The 12,753-nt window shown below is 30.2% G+C and overlaps 1 protein-coding gene across 2 annotated transcripts in view; it reads right to left on the reverse strand.

Annotated features, from left to right (window-relative positions):
* Positions 1–12,753, reverse strand: part of LOC130450917 (substance-K receptor) — an 88,840-nt gene that overhangs the window by 60,112 nt on the left and 15,975 nt on the right. The window lies entirely within an intron of this gene.

Here is a 12,753-nt window from a genome sequence, read left to right on the forward strand (position 1 = left end):
CGAAATGAATGAGAACTCATCCCAACTAAATCTGAATATAAACTGCCGCTTTTGGTCGCGCTGTATCTAGCAGATACAAATCCGGCGGTCGGACGGGTTTAGGGTGGCCAGGGGTTGTAAAAGTGAAATCAGCCGATTGTACTTCTAGGAAAGGCTTCGAGATACAACTGCCGAGAACTACTGCAAATCTCCATTTTCTAGAGCTATTACATAAATAAATATTTAGCAAAAAGTTAGCCATGTAGCGTAGATACACGCGCGACTAATAGAAGGTTAACAAATGCCTTTTTCTGTTTACCAGAACCAGTACGGTTCCTTGGCATGTGCAACGATTTAAAAATCTACATATCTTCTAATAGTCCAGTAATTTTAGGCATTTTAAACCCCAATCTGCGGAAAAATTCCTAGTGAGGTGAGTTTTTGTATACACCTTAATTATGGTACTGTAATGAAGATGTAAAAAATTGACATCGATATCGTACCGGCTAAAAAAGTTAAAAGGTCACGAAATCAGTTTTTCGCAAATGTCTCGCGGTCTATTGCTCGGAGGTCAATAGCGGTTATTATAAAAATTGTTTCTAGTAAATTTATCTCTTGCATTTCTATGTAAAATCAATGTTTTTCGGAGTAGAGCGCTGAGAAAGTGACTAGAATGCACTTACATATGGTATTGTATATCGTATACCAAAGCATAAACTGTATTGCTATTTTATATATTTATCTTGATTTAATTTTCTAATAGAGGCTTAGGAACTTCTACTATAACTCATCCGAATGGCCTGCACTGGCAGATGTTTCGTATTTCATTGTTTTAAGATCCGTCTTTTTATACCTGCTACTGTATGTCAGACTGTGTTCAGTGCAGTTGAAAATTATTTCTTGAGTGTTAAACACGTTTTCATAATGAGTGATAGATGCACACAAACACTTAATCAATCTACATCAATTTTTTTAACCAGGAAAAAACAATGTTGAAACAAAAATATATTCGACCGATTGACACATGGCAAGAAAAATGCCATAACTGGATGTGATACAACTTCAGTACTTTTTGGAAGAGGAAAATTGTCATGAAGATGTTTGAGAAAAGACCTGATTTAAAAAATTTTGCATGAATAATACAACAAGAAAATTGCTCTCGGGATATCATTGTCAATGCTGTTATACATTTTCTACTAGTAATATACGGTGCTATAAATTCAGAACAAACGGTAGAAAACTACAGACGGTAGCTTTGCTAAATTAACAAGACAAAGTACAGCTGTGAAATTTTCTTCTTTCTTATTTACTTCAGCAGCTCAACAGCATATTTATTTATTATCAAATATAAACCAGACTAGGAAGAGAAACTGATTCAGAACAATGAGGTTGGGAGTTAAAAATAATATACTACCGTCAAGAACGACTTTATTACCATCAGCAACCAATGATTTACTAAACACCATCTTTCGAGCTGTTCAAAAGTTTATGGACATTGCCATGGCCAAGCCAGTCATGCTTAAGCGTAGGTTCAACAAATGATGGAAATGATGAAGATGTAGATGTAAATCTAGAAATGAATACCCTCGACGTTTGGTCACCAACTATTAATGATAAAGATATTGAAGATATCGATAATATAAAAAATTATGAAGTTTTTTGTATTTTACTGAATTCTAATAAAAATTATTTATTCTTGAATAAGGAAATATTTTATTGAATGTCATGGATTAATCCTACGGGGAAAACCATTTGAAGAATGCGCCACACATTCTACATGATGAAGAAACGAGTGCTTCGTCATGATATAGTCTCTTTCTCAGCACTCTACTCAGAAAACGGTTGATTTTACAAAAAAATGCAGGAGACATTTTTTGTAGATAATTTTACTAGGTATAATTTTTATTGTATTAACTAAGTAACCGCTATTGACCTCCGAGCAGTAGATCGCTAGATATTTTCGAAAAGCTGAATTTCGGAATCTTTAGTTTTTTAGCCAGCACGATATCGACCTCAATATTTCACATCATCATTACAACACCTTAATAAAGGTATAAACAAAAATTCAGCTCACTAGTAAACTTTCCACCGATAACATCTAAAATGACTGGCCTATGAACCATAAATTTTATCGAGTTAAACAGAGAGTACCTTTTTTGTTAAAAAAATTCATTTTCGCTATTTTTAAATTTTTCCCTGTAAAACTTATGGACATTGGGCATGAGCCAACTCTGGCCTTCAGATATCATCCATTAAAAATTTATAATGTTAGAATGTATAATTTAGAAAATATACTTAGATTATGTCCTGATTTAGCAGCTTCAACTGCCTATAACACAGAAACGAGGTGTCTTATGAGAAATTTTTGTTTATGTCACAGCATTATTGAAGAAGTGAAGAAGACGTTTTGGAAAATTTTCCTCTTATGTCTAATTCTGGTCTATCCTCATAGTTCTCACTTAGGACGGAGGGGTTACGTTAATGAATATTGTTTATTGAGCTTTATTGCATTTCGCCAAGGAGGTACATTATAAAACAAATACATATTGTAAAACTTGTAATAAAAAAAGACTCTGTTTGTCAAAGTATTGAATAAATGTTTTTCAGCATGTCATTTGTTTTTAAAAACGCCTTAAGTATTAAGTTTCCTGGCATTACTTGGAAACAACACATTAATCACCTCAAGCCAGCCATAAATGGGGCGCAGATTCTTCGTGTTTGATAAATCTATATAAGACACTCATAAGATCAAGAATCGACTACGGTTCAATCGTCTGTGTATCATATGAGAAAATAGATATTTAACAACTTGACACATTGCAAAGTACTGCACTAAGAATAGCTACCGTTGCATTCCGAACAACACTGATCGAATGCCTTTACTGTCTCACCGGAATAGCACCCCTCCGACTCCGAAGAGTTAATTAAAAAATTAACACAGATCGCGTCAAACACCTATTCGAAAACAAACAAATATTCCGTTCTTTGAAAGAATTCGCCAATACCAACATTCTTCCTCCTTGGACAATCCTTATTCCCACCATCAACGTCGACATGAACTCCTTTAAAAAAGAAGAAACAAACCGTTCTCTAATAACACAATCGTTCCGTACTCTTACGGAAAAAAGCTTCAAAGAATACCATTTTTTGTACATCGATGCTTCCAAAACACCTAATGGCCTAGGAGCTCCAGTAGTAGTAGAGAACGAAATACAAACATTTAAACTATCTTCATTAGCAGCATCCATACTGAGGAACTCTATGGCATATCTCAGGCACTAATCTTCGCTAGAAGAAATCAATACAATAGAATATCCATAATTACAGACTCCATGAGCTTGATACAAACCATTCAAAATCTTTCCCAAACACCTTATAGGTATCCTTATTTAAACCCAATTACACCTTATCCACCAAACCAAGGCAATTATTTGGGTCACATCACACACAGGCATCCCAGGAAACGAAAAAGCAGACAAATGTGCCAAAGAAGCAGCAGATAACAACGAAGCAACAATTGTATGGGAAGTGATAGCAAACGACTATAAAGGGACAATCAAAACAAAAGTACAGTGCCAGTGGCAAAGAACAGATCGCAATCGATATTAAAATATATAAAACCATCCGTCTAACCATGGAAAAACTGCTTCAAAAATCGTACGGACCAAATAAAAATCTATCTTTTAAGGTTTATTATTTTTAAACGAGACAACCCACCAATATGTGAAACTTGTAACGAGAATTTAAACGTGAAACACTTATTGTTGAAATGTCAAAAGTACAAAAACGAAAGACTAACTAACAACTTCCCAAACACCGCTCTGCTGAATAATAATTGTAATACTGCAGACTTCATCAAATATCTAAAAGACACTCAGCTGTATGATAAATTGTGAACAACTGACATGTCGCTAATAACCTTGTAGTTGATGCGACATTAAATTAATAAATAAATAAAAAATATTTCGCTCAAATCTTCTTAACTTTTTCTTAATAGATTGTTTTTTACTACAGTATCGAGTATTTGGTCTTATTCTACAGGAGGAATACGAAGAAGCTTCGAAGTATCATAAATATCTAGTTTCAATTCTTCTTTTTCTTTATTTTACGAGATGGTTAAAGAATTAAATCTTCTTTTAAGGATTCCCATCTTTTTTCGTTCTATATCGTAGGGGTAAAATTTTATTTTATCCACAATTGGATCTTTCTCAAGAACTGGTTTTTCAAAATCTTTTCTTTTTAGAACTTTAAATAAATTTTCTTGATTTCAGTTATAGATATTATGAAAGTATAATTCATATTATTTTGAAATATCCCATAAATGCCTGAAAATTTTTTATATCTGATGACGGCATAATTTGAGATTTTGTTATACATATATGCAATCGAATTTCCGATGTGATCCGTTTCGAATCTCTCGCTTTTCATACCAAAATATTATTATATTTGAAATTGTAGTGTAGTATTTCTCATAATAAATTATCCTGAGTAATTCGTTACCAGATTTTTTTTTACATTACAATATATTTGAAACATTTCTCATTCAATTCAATAACTTCAGAACGTTTTACATTTACATTTGAGAAAATTACCATTTGTGAAAGACTATTTCAGAACATTAAATCCCAAAACGTTTATGTGATAATTGCGTTCAATTCACTCAAAGAAATAAGTGGAGGTTCTATACCTCAGGACCCGGGCTCAAAAAACGGATATGTGTGAAACCGTTGGTTTGCAGATCTCAATGTTTTCATAATGTTGATAAATCATTGATGATTTTCGGAGTTTTGGTTCATTTTTAATATTTTTATTTTCTTTAACTTTATATAGGAAAGCTAATGAATCTTGTTCTTGTAGCCTTAAGGGACCACAGAAAAAGGTAAGATTGGGGAGGGTATCATAGAAGGGATGATAGTAGGGGGTTTTGCATTACCCACAACATAATTGAGTATACGTTGCATTCAGTTTTTGGAAACACATAACTAGTTTTGTGCGTTTTAGTCCTAAACAATTTTCAATAAAGGTTGCGAAAATGATATTTTACAACAGTTAATTAGATATTATTGATTATAATTCAATAAAACATCAGTTTATATTGATAAATATTCATTATTGAATCTCAAATGGACGAATTTCATAAATTAATCTGTTTTACTGTTTTGTATTTTTGACCCGAGATATATTAGACTTTATTATTATTATTATTCTTTTCAGTTTTTGAAACATTTTTATTTCAAATTAAAAAGTTATAAATTTATGTTAAAGTAGCAATACAAATAATATTAATTGATAAATTTACAAAAAATTTTGCTCCATATTTTATTCATTGTTGAAATATTTGTTATTATAAATTGTTGTTGAAAATATTTATACATAAGTTTCTAATAATACATAGAAAGTTTCGCAAACATCCATTCAAAATAATCAGGCTCCAAAGCTTTATCATTTTCTTGTCTTAAAGTAGGTACTCAACTAAAGGGGTTGGTAGATTAAATTATAATTTTATTATCGTACCTTGATGAGCTTTTTTAACTATTAAATTGTTATTATCTTTTTTAGCTATGTTTTCTATCGAATTAATTCACAGAGTGATTCATTAGAATCGCTTTAAATATTCAAGGTTAACGACAAGGAAAAAGAACGTCTTGAAGAAGTCACAGAATATAAATATGAATTATTATGAATAGTAACTACGACTTACTAGCCTAGCAACCTTCTGAAGGTTCCAGATTTACTGAATATTTTTTTTGGAAAAAATTATAGAAAAACATTACCACGACTATCTTAACTCGAAGTGAACCTAAAGAAAAAAGAATATCTTAACATTAATGAACAAACTCTTGTACTAGTTTGAATTGATTGATTTAAGATTATAGCGATAACAATTATTGAACCAATTATAGTTCATGTATAAATCCGAAGAAGAAAGTTTTCAAAAGATTCGGCTAACTTAAAGAGGAAACACGCAAATATTTCATGAGACGAGGATAAATGCAGGATACAAAGTGATCTATTGATTTACGCTCAAATTTTAAGGAGATGCTCAAAGACAGATTTGAAAATTATGTTATCGACGACATCGCAAGTTTAACTGACATATCGGTGCTTCGACTGCCTTTACATCATTGTGATCTAAATATCATTAAATATAATGTAATCAAATAAAAAGGGTGGTTTAGATATGTGATGTGAAAAGCTAAAACTGAGAGAAATTCATCGAACATATTATCATAGATAAATCTTCTGTCTTCCTACAAGTATAATGCAAAATAACCTTTTTAACACCATATTAACATAAAATAACGTACGTAACTAATTTCGTTTGTTATTTTTTTTGTTACTCATTGCTGATATTAGTCAGTAGGATTAGTGTGGTCGCAATTTTTCACGCATAGTGCGGTAGAAGTTTTTACTACGTATTTTAATACAGAAGCACTAAACCCACGTTCTACGATAGACAGGACTTCAAAGTGCCAGTTCTCTTATTTTCATTCCTTTTTATCTATCCTTATCAAATTCTGAGTAAGGAAGAGATAATTTACTAATTTTGATCGAATCATGTATATGAACGATTTGGATACTTTATTAAATACATTTTGTAATTTAAACTTAGTAGACAATCCAGATTACGCAAAAATGGTAACAGCTAATCCAAAAATCCTTAATTGGGAACTATTTAAATTAAAATTAGAAAACATAAAACCTTATGATGGTAATATAAATACATTGAATAAATTTATTAATAGATGTGAGAAATTAATAGACACGTATTGGAATGCATCCAAGAAAAATTAAAAATAACCAATATAATAATTACATGAGTTTCTTAAGTAATTAGATTAATTTGTTTAAATAGTTCCATTGTAAATAGTTTTCTTTTTTTTAATAATTAGGTATTAACTAGTTTAAATATTTTCAGTGGGAATAGTTCTAAAAGGAATTATATTTTTCGGTAGTAGAAAAATATTTTTAAAAATTTTATACACAAAAATATTACAATTTTTATGTTATCGAATGAATACAATTAATATCAAGAACGAACTAACAATATTCATTGAATGAACTATATTCATTACCGAATGAACAATATTCATTAGAAAGTTATTTACAATAATCTCATTTATAATAAAATAAATGCTGACAAATGTTTGTGAAATTTAATCCTATTGCGTTTTATTTCAAAGAATGCTCTAGAATTTTCTTCATGTAACTCCTCCATCCCTAAGAGTGAAAAATAACGGAGATATGTTTCATGTCTTGTTTTCTTTTTTTCTTCAAATTCGATTTCTTCTTTCTTCAATTTCTTCAAATTTCTGTTTTCTCACAAATTTTCCTTGTTACTTGCTCTAATATAGTTTTTTGAATATTTATATCACTAACATCACAATTTTCGGGAGAGCGTCCATTTAACAATTCTACCGTACAATTGTCCTTAAACTTAAATGTTTCTTTGCAATAATATTTTTCTTCCAATGCCGGACATTCTTCTTTAATAAAATTGACTTCTTCCTGACTTCTGGCCAAGTAAGATTTAGGAGGGATAAATATTGTACGATTTTGGATTATATGATATAAGTGGAAAAATTGGTAGGTTTTGGGTTTCAGGATTGGAACATGGGTAGCAAAAATAATTTTTGACTTGGAAAAGGTTACTTTTGAGCCCAGAAAGAGATAATACGTTAAAATATTATTAAATTCTGGAACTTGTTTTTCTTTATAAATAGTAGTTAAATATTTCATCATCTCTAAAATTTCTTGACTGGATATAACTGAACTGTGAATTGTATTTAATTTGGAAAATGTTATTGCGTTTTCAATATTATCTATTAATGTAATTAAACTTTGACAATCCAGATTAATATGTGAAATTGTACTATAATGTTATAAAATTATTCAAAGTTATTATTTTATTTCCTATTGAAATGTGAAATTTCTCTAAATTGTCATAAAGTTTCTTTTGATTATTCCATAAGGTCGTAATCGATTTATTATAATGATCAATCAATTTTTTGTGTAATGATATAAATTAACTTCGTGATTTATTTGTTTTAGATTTTGTTGTAAAACATTTATTGCATTGTTATACCTTTCTTCATTATCTGAATCTGAAGTTCCAAAAAGTCATTTATCTAATTTTCCTACTGCATTAATCAAACCTCTTTATAATATTAAATGTGGATAAATATTTTCTGAGCTTTTAACTAAAGTATTAATCAAAATTTCTGTTCTACTTATTGATTGTTCAGCTAAATTATGATACGAAATAGGATTTGTAGCGTTCGCTTGTGATAGACTATTTCTTAAACTATAATAATATTGTTTTAAATTTTTAATTTGTTTGTTAATATCTTCTAAGTCTATATAGTATATAAATGTATGTTTCGTATAAATAAGGTTACTTGTTCCCATATTAATAGGTAATAATAAATTATTTACTTTTGTAATTGCTATGTCTTCTGTATTAGATGTCTTGTGAATGGGTAGTAATATTAGTATCGTTGCAAGCTTCATCTTTCTGTAACAAATTTTTAGTTTTAGTTTTAGGTTTTCTAATTATGTTCTTATGATAAGTTCCCTAGTCTGTCTCGAATAATATATAGGAGTCTTTTACAATTTCTGCTTTTTTGAATTTGTGTAATTTTTTATCTCTGAATTTCGTCCTAATATAAGCTATGTCTTGGTTTGTATAATAAAGAGGATCATTTCTATTTTCATTTCTTCTATTGATTATTCTTTCTTTAACATAAGCGTTTCTATCTTTAATTTTTTCGTATAATAATTTTGAGGTTTCTTTATGATTCTGAATATAATTTGATATTATTGAGTAATCATCTAAATCAAAAGGATCAGAATTATTTATGTGGCCTTTAATAATTTCGAATGGTGTAAATTGTGTTACGGAGTGAATAGAATTATTATGTGCCAAGATTGAATATTTAATTAATTGATCAGGCGTTAAATTTTTATTAGTTTCTCTTAAACATCTAAAATATTCAATTAGACTAGAGTGAAAACGTTCTACAGGTGAATTGGAGTTACTATTCTTTGATGTTGTATAATGTAATTCAATTTTGTGCAATTTTCAAAAATCTTGAAGGTCATTTCATTTACATAATAAACTCCAGTAAATATAAAATATGGTGATTCAAAGTGAGTATTTGTCAATAATTTGTTGTGGAAGTTATGATAGTTTTTCCTATAAGTGAAGTAACAAAAGGGTAATGAACCAACGAAATAATGAAGAGGGTTGAAAAAGATAACTGTAAAGGGACATAGGTCAATTTTCTTAACACATTTGCTAAAAAATGTTAATACCTGAAAGGATATTATGGTTAAAAGGTTACTCAGATAATTTGATTTTTCTACGTAGATATTTCTGGAAAAATTTGTAATAATTGATTGTGTATCAATGTAAATTAGATAATTCCAATTTTTAAATAACAACTAAAATAATTATATTTGTAAATGGCGATCAAAATTATGCTAACGTTAAAATAATTGAAAATGTCCAACAAAATAATAATATTTAATTAGTAATTGTTATTTACTATTCTAATAAAAATTGTCAATAATTCTGGAGTTGTCTTTTACAATAAATAAACATTTGATATAGGTGTAGCGGGTTTAGCATAGTTGACCTAATGGGTGTCTATTGATACTAACCCGCAAAGCAGGTGGAATCCCTCGCTTATGGGTTGTCCTTCCGGAAATGCCCTTCCGGTTAATTTTTTTTGATGAATTACAATTAGAATCAATAAACATGATTGAAAAATGTCTATCAGAAAAATTCAAACACAAAATGCACCCGTAACAGGGATATTCCCCAAAAATGACATTTGCAGTGAAAGTGTTAACAATTTCCACGTTTTTTATATGACAAAAGCAACTTTTATCTCTTGAAAGCCGAATGGTAGGAGTTTCTTCAATAACTGGCGGACATTTTTGTTTTGCCATGGCAAACTGTCCACGATTTGAATCTCATTAATCACGTGTAAAATAATATAGAGAGAAACTATCTACAAGGTTAATCCACGAAGTTGAAGTTGCTTGGACTAAGGTGCCCACCTACGGGGTCGCCATATTTTCTTATCAATTTTTTCCAAAGTACATGTTACTATAATTTCTTGCAACTGTGGTTTCATCCTTGATATAATATAAGAATTCCAAAAAACGATATATTTTTCCTTCTGTTTATAGCACTTCAAATATCAATAATTATATAAATCAATCAATCAATAAATACGTCGCCCACATTCTGACTTACTAATTTATTTCTTCCTTCTATTAGATGCAATCAATTTGTACTTCGCAGATAATTATTTTCATAATCTTTTGATTATTTATTGAATACCGACACTATTTTAATCTAGCATTCCATAATAAATTAAAATCTCCTCCCCATAATAATAATTATAACGAGATAAAAATATGGAGGTAATTTGTTAATAACAACATTAGACTTAAACAGAACATAACAGAAAAGCTCTAAACAAATAAGAAGAAAAACACACATAACATTATGTGCTATATTACCATTTATTATACAGTGCTTTTCAGATAAAAGTATCCACCTTTAATAACTTTTGTAATACTGGTATTTAGAAAAAATCCAAAAACACGTCAATTTATGTTGGAAGGGGCAAGCATTATGGCTTATTTAAACTTACTGGAAAAGCCACCCCCTCACCCCTAGCAGCATCCCCTTTATTTTTTTAAATTACTTTTCATATTTTTTATGTAAAATTTGGATACTCCTCTTTGAGCTGATTTCAAAAATGTATAATACTTGTAGGTTAAAGTGGTTAGTTTATGAGATAAACAATTTTTCTTTTAAGAGCACAAATTTTACTTATTATTTACTTTCACCTTATTTGCCTGTACTAAAATGGGTTGTACAACAGTTCAAACTCTTTAATCTTTTTAACTGTGCTATTTATTCTACTTAAAAAATCCAAACAACAAAAAACTCTACTTTTTATTAAAGTTTGACATTGTCAACTAGAATTTGTAGTCACTATTGATAGTGTAATTTGATACATTATTTATTTTGTTTCTCTGAAATGGTTTACTCTTTGCAAGAAAGAATTGAAATTGTAGGTTTATACTACCAAAATAATAATTGTGCAAGAGCTGCTGCTAGAATATTTAACGAATTACATGACGGAAGACATGCAACTCATAAGTATGTAATTCAACTGATGGAGAAATTTACCACAACAGGGTCTGTTTGCAATAAAGTGCATAAGCGAGAGGGACTCGTAAATAACGAAGCAATCCAAGTGGCAATTTTAGGGCAAGTCAGCTTAGAGGCTCAACAACCCCAATCGTTGTCAACAATAAGTAGAGCGATCGGTGTTTCATTTTCTACAGTTTTCCGAGTTCTACATAAATTCAAGTACCACCCATTCAAAGTTAAGTTGGTGCACGAGTTGAATGAAGATGATTTTGATCGTCGTCTAGAGTTTTGCGAATCAATGACGCAAATTATCAATAACAATCCACAATTGTTAAACAATATTTGCTTTTCTGATGAATGATCATGGTCATTAAATGGCTTAGTAAGTAGGCATAATTGTAGATATTGGGCTGAAAGTGATCCACATATTATGCGTGAATTCCATACACAACATCCCCAAAAGTTAAACGTTTGGTGTGGTATCCTAGGTGACCAAATTGTCGGACCTTTCTTCATCAACGGAAATTTAAATGGTGAATCATATCTTGAGTTACTCAGGGAAGGGGTTGACCCACGTATTACAACAATAATAGAAAATGATGATAACCTTTCCGAAGATTTACTGGTATTTCAACAAGACGGAGCTCCCCCACACTATGCTATGCCTGTCCGACAATTTTTAAACGAAACATTCCCCGCTCGTTGGATAGGTAGAAGGGGGCAGATGATGGAGTGGTCACCTAGGTCACCGGATTTAACACCCCTAGACTTCTTTTTATGGGGGTATTTAAAAACAAAAGTTTATGCTACCCAATCAGAATCTCTGGATGATTTACGAGACAGGATAGAAAATGCATGTCGACAATTAAATCCAGCCGTATTAAGCAATGTCAGAGAGGCATTTCAAAATAGATTATACAGTTGTATGGAAGTGAATAGTACTCATTTTGAACACTTATTGTAACTTCATAATAAATAGCACAGCTAAAAAGATTAAAGAGTTTGAACTGTTGTACAACCCATTTTAGTACAGGCAAATAAGGTGAAAGTAAATAATAAGTAAAATTTGTGCTCTTAAAAGAAAAATTGTTTATCTCATAAACTAACCACTTTAACCTACAAGTATTATACATTTTTGAAATCAGCTCAAAGAGGAGTATCCAAATTTTACATAAAAAATATGACAAGTAATTTAAAAAAATAAAGGGGATGCTGCTAGGAGTGAGGGGGTGGCTTTTCCAGTAAGTTTAAATAATCCATAATGCTTGCCCCTTCCAGCATAAATTGACGTGTTTTTGGATTTTTTCTAAATACCAGTATTACAAAAGTTATTAAAGGTGGATACTTTTATCTGAAAAGCACTGTATATTACTTATGTACTAGATAACTTATAAAACTATAGGTTCTAGGTTCTAGGTCTTAGATTGCTTTCTCTAGAAAACATGTGACATTCTGAATATCTGATTGTGAGAGAATCTTGGTGTGATGTTATTTCATCTTCCATAAATACAATAGTCATCAAATTTTGAAATAAAATAAAGTACCTATGAAAATAGCATCGGTCTTACAAAGAACCTAAGAAAAATCCTATTTATACA

The sequence above is a fragment of the Diorhabda sublineata genome, chromosome X, assembly GCF_026230105.1.
Source record: "Diorhabda sublineata isolate icDioSubl1.1 chromosome X, icDioSubl1.1, whole genome shotgun sequence".
NCBI classification, from domain to species: Eukaryota; Metazoa; Arthropoda; class Insecta; order Coleoptera; family Chrysomelidae; genus Diorhabda; species Diorhabda sublineata.